General features: G+C 44.6%; 1 long non-coding RNA gene across 2 annotated transcripts in view; it reads left to right on the top strand.

The window, feature by feature from the left end:
* Nucleotides 1-1707: 1707 nt before the first annotated feature.
* Nucleotides 1708-15125, top strand: part of LOC149351732 (uncharacterized) — a 38108-nt gene continuing 24690 nt past the window's right edge. The window contains exons 1-4 of one of the 2 annotated variants that reach the window (XR_016290646.1): nt 1708-1844; nt 3556-3710; nt 5582-5702; nt 11532-11644. This is a non-coding gene — a long non-coding RNA (uncharacterized LOC149351732). Of the gene's footprint in view, nt 1845-3555; nt 3711-5581; nt 5703-11531; nt 13779-15125 lie in introns of those variants that run through there. The other variant, XR_016290645.1, reaches the window with a different exon arrangement.

The following is a 15125-nucleotide window of genomic DNA, read 5'->3' as shown; positions in this document are numbered from 1 at the left end:
GCCCCTGAGCAGCCCGACAAAGCGGGGGTGGACACGGCTGATTTGTCCTTCCCTCCTTAAGAATTCATCGGTGACCGGCGTAACGACATAGGCGAAAACAAGATGCCCCGTGCACTGTCTGCCTCCGTGTCGCTATCTCTCTAGAGATCAAAGAAACAGACACCCATCTCAAGGCGGCTCGAAACACATGCTCGCCGGTGCCGCTGTATGTCTGGAACAGGTCGCCCTTCAGTAGAGCTAACGATGGCGTGGTTTGAAAACGGCGGAACGACGCACGCCAGGACGCGGCATTTCGCAGATGTGACCATGCGGGGCTGCTTTTACCCTTTTGACTGAGCGCACCACCGCCCCTGGTGTGCGGCCATCACTCACGGTTCGAGTGAGTGATTTTCCAGGGGGGTGCAACCGCCCCCCCTTGCCCCCCCCCCCCCCCCCCCCCCCCCTCCGGACGCCCATGATTCGCATAACATTTTGAGTGATGCCTTCATTGATCAAGATTGTGTTCATATATGTGCTAAGACGCTTGTCCGCCTGAACAAAGAAATCCGAATCAAAACCTGGCTGCATCCTGTGACCATCTTCAGATTAGAAGACGGTGGCGCTGATTCTCAAATGAAACTCCATGGTCCCACGAGGTTTTATTTTTTTTTCGCGTTCTCGGCACTCTTGAGCAGCTTACTTGGTACATGAGCGTATTGTAGGAGGTTTCCGCCATGAAGGAAAGAAACGGTACCTCTAAATCGTGGAAAAGCCAACACGTGGTTTTTGACAGCGCAGTGAATGCGACGGAGAGCGAACTGTTTCATTACGCGACAGCGTACACAGCTCGTTCGGTGGAAAAGCCGTCAGCCTTCTTATTGGCTGTCGGCACCACGCGTAGGAGAAAATCGTATCATGCCAACCGTTTGCGGCAGATTTTCGGATGACCTGATGCGATTAAGCGTTTCGTTTGGTTCATGGCGTTTAACGTCCCAAAGCGACTCAGGTTATGAGAGACGCCGTAGTGAAGGTCTCCGAAAATTTCGACCACCTGGGGTTCTTTAACGCGCACTGACATCGCACAGTACACGGGCCTCTAGAATTTCTCCTCCAAAGAAATTCTAGCCGCCGCGACCGGGATCGAACCCGCGTCTTTTAATTGGGTCAGCAGCCGAGCGCCAGAACCACTGAGCCACCGCGGCGGCGATTAAGCGTTACGTGCAGCATAAACTTACTTAGAGCCTAGCTCCTGCTTATCATGCGTGGTTCGGGTGTCCACCAAGACAAGTGACACTGTAACTTAGTGATTTCCTTTCCCCGAAAAAACAATTTTCGATTTGTCCAACGGGCAAGGCGTCGCGCTGATGCATGTACTCCATGGCCGCGGTGCAAGAACCTGTCGCGTTCCATTCTTAAAGGCGAAGCTTAAGCGCTCAAAATTTTTAACACATTATTAATAAAATAACAAAGGAAGGAAAAGATGTGGATAGCTGCGTCATCTACCGTCGAAACCTGAAGCACCTTTGGTGCGGCTAGCGTGACCGAAAGGACAGGTTGAGGATAGGGAGAAAGAAAGTGAGGAGCGATAGCAAAAAGAGATAAAGGGAAGGCGACAATGTACACTATGTACAAATAAAAATGTGCAAAACAAACTGTTTCTCCTTCTTTGTATTTTGCTACAGTCGTACCGCGGCCCACTACTACGCCATCACCATCATCAGCGCTAGCCGAAGCCCGAGAACATAATCCAAGGCGATCCGCGGTTGACTGGCGCCAATCAAACTGTATTGAAAGTTCACCTTTGGCGTTCATTTTTCAGCGTTTCTACGTGCGTGTCATCATTTGAGTCCGAAAGATCAAACGTGGTGAGAGAAGTAACCGGCGAGCTGACTGCGTAAACGTCATGACAGATGCTTTTTCTTGCCAGTGGTATTGTTTCTGTGTTCGTGGGTGATTTTTCGGCGTCAAATACGTAAATGTTACCAGGACCCCGACGCCGCCAAGAGCGTGCCCAAACAGAGATTAGGAATATGTCACACGCGTACCTGTGAGTTCGACCACCTCAAGCAGCAGCTAGCGAAGCCTCGGTTGCACTTATGCCATGCCATAATCAAAGAAGATCACCTTGTATCAGATGCTGCTTTCTTTTGGTGCAGTTTCATAGCTTTCTGAACGAACTGTGTAAAGTGCATGGCAGTTTAAACACTTGTCAGATGTCGAACATATGTTGTGGCTTTCAGGTCACATTGGGCACAGTTTGGATGAAGGGAGCAATCACAACGTGCCCTCTCGTTCTCTTGTGCGTGGACATGCTTCAGTAATTGAATTGGGGCAGTTTTTTCTGTTTTTTTTTTTTGCTGCTGTCTTAAATGAACCACGCGCTAAGAATCGCCTACGCATTGTGCTTCATGTGGCAACATGCAGGTGACGTGGTGCAGAATGATAGTCATGGCTTGGGTAGATCTGTTTTTTTGTCATGATTATTGAAATGGTACCAAAAGACTAATATTATGGCCTACCCACATTGCAGTGATCACAGCATAAATATTTGCCAAGTTAGCATCCAAGATAGCATTTCATAGGTAACTGAATGGTCAAGGTGACTTTATTAAGCACTGTTGAATCATTTTGATATATAGGGTCATTGGTGACAAGGCACTTCCAGTTATCTGTTCAATTTGCAGGCTTCTCACAGTGTGTATAGCAGAGATTTTCAGCCAGGATGTTCATGACTGTTGCGCCCTGTAAAATGCATGTCTTCATTGAAAACATGTTAATTTTTTTGTGGGCTTTTAAAGGCCACAAAAGGCTTTTAAAGGCCACACAGTAAACGTGTACACATTTTTCAACCCAGTACTGCTTTACCAATATTTTGAAAAGCCATGAGAGAGAGTGTATTGAAGCATTCTTAATGACGCTATCAAAATACATGCAACGTCTGTGCTGCCCATCTGTTTTCGTTCGTTTATTTGTGAAATTGAAAAAATAAAGTAGTTTGCTTATATTCTCCAGTAATGGCATAGGTCTAGTCAGAGTGGAGTGAAAAATCATTTGAACTGAATTTAAGAATGTTGTTAGAGCTCTGTTCACTTCAGTAAGACAGTAAGTTGAGCTAGTTGGTACGTATTCACTGTGAATAACAGTGCAGAGACAGGTTACAAAGGAAGCAGACAGGACTGGCACTGACTAACAACTGCAGTTTATTAGAAATAAATACAAAAAATACTCTCTTCACAACCAGGAGTGTATGTCCAACACCAAAAGACTAACTGATAACTTCAGTCATATGAATCCAGATATTTTAGTTCATAATCATGAACACATACACAGGGCATGCTTAGGCAGAGTTGGGACTCGTGCATCAGCACCCCCTCTGTGTGGGTTCATGATTGTGAACTAAAATATCTGGATTCATAGGATAAAACTCAATGAATCTTTGGGGCTGCCATCTCTTTCAGGTTTTCACAACTATGTAAGAGTTGCTGCAGTTTATGAAATTCATTTTTTAATGTGCTCTCCTATCCTGAGTTTCTCTGTAAATGTCATGTTGATCACATCTTATCACATTTTGTGCAGCTCTTAGAAATTCTGCTGACGCAAGCCACGGAGTGGCTCTGACAGACGACAAATTTGTTTGCGGCATTTACAACATGGTCTTCCCAACTAGGCTGCGCAGTTGACGCCACTTGTGGAACCGTCTTCCATCACACACTGCACCTTACAAGTGTACAGTGAGTAGCAAGTTTTCTCCAGTCTTGATGGGTCAAGTAACCACTACAGGATAAAGCACTAAGAGGACCAAGGCCAGTATGTGTGTGAGCAGTGTAACATGGGTTTTGAAACAGCAGCTGCACTTTCTCTTCATAGGTGGTGCATGGTATCACCATGACATCCGTATTGAGGCGTACACGTGTGAGTACCACCTGTGCATATTTTAGTGCAGGACACCTATGGCATGGATGTGGCTAACTTGCACTGACAAAGCAGATGATGTATGATGCTCAGTTGTGCAGCTGAATGTAAACTGCACTTCCCTTACTGCCATGGCTGTCTTTTCATTTCGGTTCACTTTTGCAGCATATCTTTCACATTTTAGCTTACGCTGCCAAATAATGCATGTTAAATTGCGAGTTGGCTAGGAAAATTAAAACAGTATCATTCTAGAGGCAGGTGGCATGAGGCAAACACAAAAAGAAAAAGAACTCTGTGCTTATCACAGGTAAAAAAGAAAAGGTTTCATTAAGGCTGAAAGACTTCATTTTGTACAAAACATGGATGCAACAGCAAGACATAAAATGAATGCAAGAACTTAGGCACAAAAACTTTTTTTTTTTTTCATGGCCTAAACGAGCAGACTTCTGACTGCAACCAACAAGATGAGCACATTTGAGAGCTAACAAGTTAAATTCACCATGTAATTATGAGTTGAGCAATACTACTAGTTCTTTGCCACCAAATCAGAGATCGGTAGTTTGCTCAACATGTGCCACCCTTGTAACACGTTTAAAAAGCTCTCATTGCCTCACAGGTGGTCTGATCCCCAGTTTATAAATAGAAATTTTAAAATGGCACCACTAAAAGTTAAAGAGCTTCTTTATTTCACCTATATTCGGCCAATATTGGAGTATGCTTGTGTTGTTTGGCACCCCCCTACTTTAAATTTAACAGACATGCTTGAGCGTGTTCCGAACTTTGCCGCTCGGTTTGTCTCAAGTAATTATGATTTTAACAGCAGTGTTACTAACATTAAACTAACGCTGGGATGGGAGCTGTTACGGAAACGCCGTACCAACTCCCGGTTAGAAATGCTGTATAAAATCTTTCACCGAAAAATAAAAATAGATAAAGAAAATTATTTGCTTCCACCGCATTTCAGGTCAAACAGACTTGACCATGGGTGGAAGATTAGAGAAATTAAATGCAAAACTAACACTTATCAAAACGCATTTTTCCCATCTACCATTCATGACTGGAATCGCCTGCCCCATGAAATTGTTGAGTGCCGTTCAGAGTCAATGTTCCACGCGTTGCTGTCGGATGTATGAGTGCGCAGTTGGCTTTTTTTTTTTTTGCGTCATGTCTTTTTGTTGTTTCATATTTCATTCATTTTGTACTTGCTGTGTCATGCCTTGTTGTATTGCTTTTTTTCTTCCTCTTTTTTTTTTCTGGCCTATTCTTCTGTTATGTATCCTCATCCCCCCTGCAATAATGCCTTCGGGCGCTGCAGGTATTTCCAATAAATAAATAAATAAATAAATAAATAAATAAAAATTCCTGTTTGCACCCTGTGAAAGACGAGCGCTGTGCTGTGCACTGGGCCATCTTCAGTAAATCCTGGGATGGTACGACCATTGGTTATCGGCCTTGGAGTCTTTCTAGGCACCGCTCTGCATCTCTCAAGGTCATCTTGCTCACACAACACAACAGTTTGTGGCACTGCTGCGTGCTTCCCACGCCTGACTTTATGTGCTTCATGTTTTCTTTATCCATCTCTCCACCTTATCTTTTTTTAATCCCCTCTTTCCCATGATTGCAAAGTAGCAAACTCAAAACCTCTTCCTGGTTAGCTTCAATGCCTTGGCTTTCCATTTCTCTCTTGCAGCTCTTTCAAGCCCTACCAAACACTTACCTGGCCAACCCTGCTGTCCGTTGTGGGAATTCACATTGTTCTGTTAAGAAGCTGCACGTTGCCTTAAGCGTTCATTGACAGATTTTGTCTTCTGGTGAGTATATGCTTTGCCGTTGGACAAAATGTTCAGTAAATCACACAAATATGATGCTGCGTATCGGAACATGCATGCTTCTTGCCACACCATTCTTTCTTTGAATTCCGTATCCTTTCTGCTCTCTTTAGCAGAGCAGCACAAATCGCAGATAACATCTTGGAATCAAAAGGATGCATTCAGCTTCATAATACCCTGCAACACCGTTATCCTGCGGGACTTCTTGTGAACCTAAAATGTGACATCTGATTTGCTGTAGTTTCTTTCCTGGGCTTGCAGAAAACAGCAGCTGCCTCTTAAGTTTTGTTTCCTAACTAGGCAATTGCAATTGATGATGATGGAGAAGGGACCAGCTGGCAGCTTTTCATTTGGATATTCATTTTACCTAAATTCAGCCATGGTCACTGAGCTATCTGGAAGTAAGCCTTTGTAAGACTTAATAAGGTCCTGCTAGGCTTGTTTTAATACTTGAGTTTTGCATTCAAATTAAAAAGTAGCCTAATATATGTTTTATTCATTTTTACATGGTTATCAAAACTAAACGTATGAATGACCTGTATCAGTTTGTGAAGAGCTTAAGAAATGTGACTTTAGAGGCTATAACCAAAGGTATATTGAGAACCCAATGTCTGAGACCTGGTCTGACTCCTTTCTTGAGATAGAAGTTGTAATGTGCAGCAGCACTTTTTTTCTTATATGCCTGTGCTCCTGCCAGTTTCTTTTTGTGTGTAAAGCAGCCTTTTGATGATCCCGAATGCATATACATTGAATTGGGCTCAAAGCATGCTTACTAGTTCCTGTTAGTTGCTGAAGGTGTAAGGATTTTTGTTTTTAGGTAAGACCCTACTTTACCTGATTTTTGCACCCTAGGGAGATGTTGTAAAAATAAGGTTAGAGCCAATTGCTACCCAAAAAGGCAGCTTCAAAAAATGTAACTTGCCATTGTGAAAACTTAAAGGCTCCACCTGGAAACTCACAGGCATCATAAAGTCATTACTGGGCACTGTTTTTATTTAATTGTTGATTATTTGAAACCTCTTTTAACACTTGTTACCCAAGGCATAGGTTCACCTCGGCAGAAGTTTGGGGATATCCATTAGGAGCAATGAAGGCCTGAAGCTCAAGCACTATACTGACATACTGTTGGCATCATTATGTGAAGTTCTGCCTATGCTAGTGACATTTTGCTTCAACATTGTTGTGAGTTTCAAATGGGTAGCTCTGATGTTGAAGGAACATTTTCATTGTGCACGTGCGAAAGGAGCAAGTCTAGCACAGATGCAGATATGCTATGCATGGCAGTGGCATTGTATGAGAAAAAATAATGGCAATAAATTAGAAAAAGGGAAATACCTGATTTGGTAAATAGTCCCTCGGTGCGCCATGCCATTTGTGGATTGTTCATGACAATTATATGAAAAGATGTAGCATTTTGTATCTCGCAGCTCCTGGAGTGCTCAGAGTTAATTATGTTTGTTGGGAAGAATACAGGAAAAAATAGCCTGATTAGTTCCAACTGTTTCTTCAGAACCATGTCATTTGCCCTGTTGCCTGGGTGGTCTGCCGGCATGTTCAGACGCTGCTGTTGTCAAAGCTTTGCTGTAAAATATGCCTTAGAAGTGGTTACATGGATGTTCACAAGTTAACGAAATAGAAAAACCACTGAATGTCATTGCATAAGTTTTCTTAGCTAGCAACACAGAGAGAGCATGGGAACAGGAAGTTTTCGCACTTTAGTGGAATGCTTGCAGGATGGTGACAGCATAGTTTCCCACATCAGGCGCTCAGCTTAAAGGGGCAGAACACTGAATTTTAGGTTTGGTTTATGGGGTTTAACGTCCCAAAGCGACTAAGGCTATGAGAGACCTACCTAATTAATAACCTACTTTTGTTCAGCCCAACGGAAAGCTTGCTGTCTAAGGTGCTGTATTCTCCAATGGTTTTACTGTACACCTAAAGGCTGTAGAAAATTTTTTCCAATAATCTTTAAATCAGTGCATACACCTGTTTTTATGTATCCCTATGCTGGAAACCATGATCAGCGATCGCGATGGTGATTGCACATCAGCAAAAGTGCAGTGACAAAAAGTAACATAAATCTCACCCACCAGACAGTAATGAGGTATATTTATTATATCCATTAGCATCCATTTGAGTTTCCATACCTGAAGCTGTTATGGCACAGTAATTTAAGCCTCATCGATGAAAGCTATGGTAAGTAGTGGTTGCCCCCTCCATCCAAGAAATTCAAAACACCGTGGTGCCATCTAGTTAAAAAACTAAAAGTGCATGGTCTGTGCGAAGGGAGCATCCCCAGGCCTGCCACCCGGCTTTCAGCATTCTTCGGGGGGGGGGGGGTGCACTTGGAAGAATCTCCGTACACCCTGTTGTGCCCCCTGCTGGCCAATTCAGTTTCGAATTACCTCACAGCCTGCTAAAGGTGGCACCCTTCGGCCAACACAGTTCAGATGTGTGTAAAGCCTCGATGTGTTGTCACTGGGCACAGGCACACCCTAGAGCAACGGCTCCAGTGAAGGCAAGCAGCCGTTTTACACCTGCTGAAAAGGGGGCGACCGCAGTGTCTGCAGTTCAACCTTATAGCTACGGTGTCTACACAATGGCGCCCCGTGGCAAGACACATACACCGTCACCTGCAGTTGTGAGGCAGAACACACATCTCTCGCCAAGCCTTGATCTGTTGACACACAGCTGGATCAGGAGCAGTGCTTTTAGTTTTGTCATTCACTTGTTTTGCAATGTTCTTCATCATCGATTTCATTGATTTTTAATTCTCTTCTAGGCACACATTGACTGCCTACCGCTCCGCTGTCACGCCGGCCTTTATAACGCCACCATATTGTACCAGTGGAGGTGCTCCCTCTCTGTCCTGAAAATTGTCAGTACGCTTTAATTTAAATGAAGATGCCTGTGGTGATAACTTATATCCAGATGACTTTCTCACGAAGGCCAGTTTGTGGATTAGTTAGCTCACAGCACTCAGCGACAGTGTTGTGTTGTCTGTTTAGGTGTGGTAATCTCTAGTCCGAGTCCTGTGCAAGGTTTAAAAGTGACATCAAAACAGACAGCTGGCAATGTGCAACCAACACCAACAGCTTTAGCCAATGTCTCAAAGGCACTCTTCTAAGTTGAAGGTTTACCATACTGACAAAGTCAGTCAGTTTCGAGATGTAACAGCTGCATCCATGAGACTGCAACTTCCTCAGTCCACGCACCTTTTGATGGTTAAGCTCAAAGCTTTTTTTCTCCTGAAATGCTTTCTTCTGGAAGGTTTTGTCAACATGTTCCTTGTTGTCACAAATGTGGCAGGTTGTGTTATGGCGGCAGCAGGTGTGTGTATTAGGTCTCCTCTATTTGGCTTCACTTTCTGCATCACTTTAGGCTGCGTAGCACTCGATTTGTCAGTGCAGCTAGCACCTCCTGCACTTCAGCATTTGATTTGACGTAGTGCTGCACAAGTTGTGCGAGGTGCTTGGCACCCTCCCTAGCAGACAAGTAGCAGACGGCTCATGGCCATGTTTGTTAATAACACTGAAATGGCCACATTTGCCGTGCTAGACGACCACATGCAGCACAACGGAGCGTTTGTGAAAGACACGGCAGGTGATGTTTTTAATGCGTGAGTGATCGCAACGTTTGTGATGACTCGCTGCCACTCATGCCTTTTTGCCTAGGTGGCTTAGTATCGGCATTCATATTGTTTTTTTATTACATGGGTGATCGTAACACTTGTGATGACTGGTTGGGACCCTTTCCTTTTTTGCCTAGGTTTCTCCATATCAGGATTTAGCACATGGCAGCATCATCCGCACCTCTTCTTACAGTAAGGATTGGCTTTGACATTGCCACTCAGATCACGCCTTCACCTCTTAGTCAGCCCAAATCTTTCCCTGTCAGACAGCTTCCGACAATCACTGTGCCGCCACCATACGCCAACTGTGAACACAAGTTGTGTTCAAATAAGTCGATGCTTGAAGTTATCAGGCTACTCTTCTGCTGAAATTGGCGGACGACCGCAGACACTTTTCGGGTAGAATGGCAACAGCCTGACCCACGCACACAAAGGCCTCGCGTAAGTCTGAATGGCCTTTTGAATTTTCATTGTACCTCTTTTCGTTGCTACCGCTCTAAACTTGATGGCAGTCGACCCGGGCCACTTTGCGAAACACAACAAAATGGGTGGAGTCAAGTTCTTCATCACTGTCGGAATCAACAAGTTTTCTGACAACACCAACACATGGCCACAGCAGATGAACATTTTTGTACTTTTGTGCTCAATGTGGCCGCTGCACCGAGAGTGCGGTCAGGCGGCACTTGTGCTGGAAGAATGGTCACTGCACTGGCACGGCACTTTTGTGATCTAATGCAAAAAGTGCAGCGAAATCAGGGATACCTGTTGTGCTCATCAGTGCAACATCAAACATGGTTGACTTGTCAGGGATGCAGGGAAGAAAGCTGGCCTTGAGTGGTATAGTTTTCTATCGTAGCAGCTTCTCCAGTAGCACATGCCAGCAGGACTGCTTTCAACAACTATAGGTCAGGCTTAGCCCAGAAATACAGCAGAATTTTCTCTTCATGCAAACCACAGGCAAGGTCATTGCAGAGAAAGCAGGCAAGCTAATCTTCAAAAGATATGGCAAAGCAATTATTGAAGTGCAGTGAGGTGATCTTGAACTGATTCATCAGGCAGCTGACCTTGTATTTAAAACCAGGGATATTTTATTGTAACTGAGAGCTTCCTGAAAAAGTGTACATTGAGCTTGCCGATCATAACGTGTAAGAATTTCTGCACCACAAAATCTCTGATGGTGCCTTGAGAGTGCAGAGCAAGCCCACCAGGGTATACTTCTCAGGGCTGCATGTGCTGCAAAGCGTAGCTAATTTGTTGTCTCCTGACCTCGTGCCATGGGCTTGGAAATAGAACTGGATATTCTAGATAGGCAGACTGGACAAAAGGCTCAGCTTGCAAGAATTTGCCTGTTGTTTCCAGAAGCATCAGTGTTGCCATTGACAAGCAAAGCTGTACTGGGTTGATTCGGGATCTTATGTCGCAGGCTTGGGGTGATCTTATCCTCATTGCTAGTAAATTTTTAACCTGTGAATCTTGGACAAAATTGTTTATTCAAAGTGAATGCATATATATGAGCATGGGACTGCAGTTGTGCAATATGGTCATGAGAAAGTGCGAGAGGGTCACATCCATCAAGTGTCATGCATGTACAAAGGTGGACTGTGAAGGAGTCTGAAGGCAGCTGATATAGAGTTATGAGGTTTATCTGCACTATGACAATCCCAGAAAAAGTTAATGGTGCGTTTAGACACACAGCTGTAATTGGAGGCAGTGGCTATGGAGCATCAAGTATACTGCAGGGATCCATAAATTGCAGTGATGCCTCAGTAGAGAATGGTGTGCACTTGCTTTAGGCCACAGCAGCACTGATGCTCCCTAAATAAGTCACCATTGCTTTATTTGCTCACAGTGCAAACAATGGGGATTGCAGTGTGCCATTTCATGCAAAAAAGTCCTTGTTAAAGTATCATTGTCACTTATGCCTGCAATTTTTATCGTAACCATTATTTGGAGCTTGCTGGCTTCTTATCGAAAAGTATTGAGTTGCAATAGAATAAGAATTCACTTTTGTTGCAGCTGCGCTCTTGCTATAGGGAGAATCACTGTTAGGGTAGCTAATGTGGTTGCTAGTGACTCTAAGTGAACATGGAACCATTGATAGGTGGTGTAGCCAGTGCATGCGGAGTTACCAAAAATGCACACACAAAATTTGCTGTCACTTTCAATTTTTGCTGTTGCAGGAGGGCAGAAAAGAAAGCAAGAGGAGCATAAGGAGACACTCATGCCCAAGGAGCTTCACCGACATTTGCCTACTGAGCGTGTCAGCGACCTCTTGCCAGAAGAAACAGCAGTGGTAATGATGCTGAGATTGTTTTGATGTGAGCTATGCTCATTTGACACACACAGCAAACAGGTGTGAATGCACACGTGTCAAATCATCGAGAGCCTGGGTAGCTGAAACGCAATTAGTGCAAATGTTAAAACCCACCTAAAGAGGACTTTCAGGCCTATGAATCCCGTTGTCATAAGGCAGCTTGAAGCAAATGGTTGTGTCCATTGTCTCCACATGTTTGTTTTCTCCTCAAATACCTGGTGCAGTGCTCGTGTGCATCTGCATGACGGTAAGGCAGAGGCGTAGAGTTCTCGGAGTGAGCAGTCGTTGGAACAAATCCGTAATTATAGTGTCATGACTCAACCCTTCATTAGAAATGTGAAGATTGTGGGAGCTTCTCTTCATCTTCTAAAGCAGTGCAGTCATATTTATTTTGTAGAGAAAGGGGCTAGTTAGTCCTCCTAAATCTAGCTTGCATATGGTGCATTAGGTTCAACAGAGAATACATAGTAGAAAGCAGACTATAGGCACAGGTAGTGTATACTCTATCCCTTGCTTCCCTTGTGGCCCTGTCGTGTATTTCTTTCTTCATCATCCTTTTGAGTCTCATCTAATTTCCTTCTGCATTGTTTATTTATTTATTTTATTTCTTTATTCAAATACCTCACGGGCTCTGACTGGAGTATTATGTGAGGGGGGTTACATAACTGGGGTGGGAAAAAGAAGCAAGTAGAAGATGGTTATTTTAACATCGTTATACAATAGCAAGAAACCAACCAGAAAAATCGAACTAAATTAGTGCTAAATAGAACTAAATTGTCCAGTGTAGTGCCTATACATTGTAAGCAAGTCAGGCTATAGCTACCTAGGTTAGACTGGATGTGCATTCTGTTATGAACATTTCACCCATGTGAGCACTGCTTTTTGGAAAAATATTACGTCTCTTGAGGAAAATGCACATTTTTCTCACCAGTTACCAGTGGTGTTACTAGAAGGGTTCGGGCCACGCCAAGTGCAGCGCTACAAGTGCAGCTCCAGATGAGGGGGAGTGCCATGGCTGCGATGCTGCACTTGAGCCAAGTTTGAAATGTTGCAGGTTGCAAAGAAAATGTGCTTGCCCTTTACTTTTGCATGATTTGCGGAGAGAATGCAGCTCGCATAGGATAAAAACACAGTGGAGAACAGTGTGGGCATAAAGTGTAATAGTAGGAATGCTTGAGAGAAGTGTTGAAAGGGTCCAGTATGCATGTCACTCTGGCAGGAGGGCCAGTCTGGTAGCGCTGCGTTTGAAAGCCTTTGGAAGAAGAGGGTGCAGGGTAAAAAGACGTGAACTGGAGGTGATGCTCGCCCTGAGAAAAATCAGGATGCTCTAGAACAAGCTTTAAAAGGAAGCATATCCAAGAGGACTAGTATTCATGTGCTGTCATACCTCGGCACCATTACAGGTGGCTCAATCACACTCGCACTCACAGCCACTCGCATTCACATCCACTCACTCACACTCGCATTCATGTTCACTCGCACTCACAGCCATTCAGTCACATTCATGTCCACTCGCACTCATGACCACTTGCACTCATGTCCTCTCAGAGCCACAACCATCACTCACACTCGTCCTTATGTCTGCTCAGACTTACAACCACTCACTCACTGTCACGACCATTCACTCACGCTCTTGTCCACTCACTCACATTCCCGTTCACTCACTGTTTCTTTGTTTGTGGACAACGGAGGGGATGAGAGATTTACTGCCGCGGCTGACTACTCTCGTGGTTCCCTGGCACAGCCTGGGTTGCACAGATGTGGTTGTGAGCCACCCGGGGCTCTGTCATGTTCCTTGGCCAACTTTCAGTTTCGATCCTCAAAGAAAGTGGTGACTTATCACGCTTCTTCTGTGTCCCGAACCAATGTTATGCATGTGTGCTCCAGTTTCAGCACAGCTAAGATGCTTAGACACGGTTTTGTTGAACAATGTCCATAGGAGTGTGCAGGGTTCTTTATTAAAGGGAGCCAAGCTTCAGCGCAGTCCCCCCACTCCTCCTCTCACCAAGGCCCCTACCTCCTCTAAGGCCAAAACGGAGAGCAGAGATGAGGAATGATTATAAAACATTTATTTCAGTGCAATGTAATCGCAAAATATACAGGATATTTTTGAGCAGTAGTTTTTACTTCCAGGTGTAACACATTTTAACAAGAGTACTTATCCCCGCCCACATGAAGACAAGTCCTCTTGTTGAAACGATGGCAAACACCATGAGGCTTTCCCTTGCCTTGTTCACTTTGTGAGTACCGTCACAGGATGGAAGTCCCTGCACCGCTGTGGCATCAGTGTAACAACATGCTTCCGAATGAATTTGCATTACCTCTAAATCACAAAAAATACAACACATCTCTCTTTTGTTAACTGCAAAAAAGAACCTGAAAAGATTGCCTCAAGGTGACTCGGCAAGTAAACAGTTCTTGGGACACAACATCGTGGGTCTTCGGCTGCCAGTATCGTAAAAAAACCTGCATGGCCATAACACTGCATTATAAACAATGTCGGAGGAGGTCCGATTTCGTAAAGCTATGCCCCCCCCCCGCTGTGCGCACGGCTATGATGGAGTTTTTGAAAAGATTAGTGTGTTCCTCACAGAAAGAGATGGCGGGAATGGGCCACAAGTACAGGTTTTCCCGGCATATAAAGGATGCTAGGGGGAGGGGCCATTATCAACCCCCTTGCAAAACTTATTGGGCTTACTTTAGGGCACAGTTAAGAGCAAGGCAGGCTTCATCCAGCCAGAGCAGGCATACGCGGCTGATTTGTGGACATGTCTGCCATGCAGTATGTTGTCTGTGTTCCACATAATCCCTGTCTCAAAGAGGCCTTGCAAACCAGCACAGTGTTCTCGCTTGAGGCCGGTGCGTGCGCAGACCACGTACGCATCTGCGTGGGCGCAGGGGGTGCTGACGTTGCGCCTCATTATTCTCCCATGGTCCCCCGCATCATGGGTCGAGGAAACGTTGGTCATGGAAGAATGCGTATGCAGCTAACAAGTGAGCGATTGTGTAGTGCATTACCTTCTGAAATGGCAGGACGTAACTGGGAAAAAGCCCTATTCAGATATTCTTAGACGAAATCGGATTGTCCGGTTCAAAGGATTCCTCATGCTCTCCAGATATCAGTGCAGATAGAACTGCTGAAATCAGAGCGTGCAAACAGAAGTTATTCCACTTACTGTATTGAAAACAGAAAGAAAAACGAAATCGCATTTCAGAAGCCCATTTCACTCGCCCACTACTAAAGATTGGGCACCACCAATCAGGACCGCGCCTTGCACACATGCAGCGGAAGCTTGTATGCAGTTGTTGACTTGCTAGGACAGCCCCCAGCAGCTCAAAGTGCCGGTAGAAAAAACAGTAGAAAAATGACTAAGATATTGTTTGGGCGCAGGCTCTCTTTCTTTTTGTTTTTTACTGGCGGCTTATAACATCCCCCGGAAAAAATTTCTGGCTACGCCCC

The sequence above is a fragment of the Amblyomma mixtum genome, chromosome 3 (genome assembly GCF_055824585.1).
Source record: "Amblyomma mixtum isolate Tamu chromosome 3, ASM5582458v1, whole genome shotgun sequence".
Taxonomy (NCBI): Eukaryota; Metazoa; Arthropoda; class Arachnida; order Ixodida; family Ixodidae; genus Amblyomma; species Amblyomma mixtum.
This window is presented reverse-complemented; position numbering and strand designations above follow the sequence as displayed.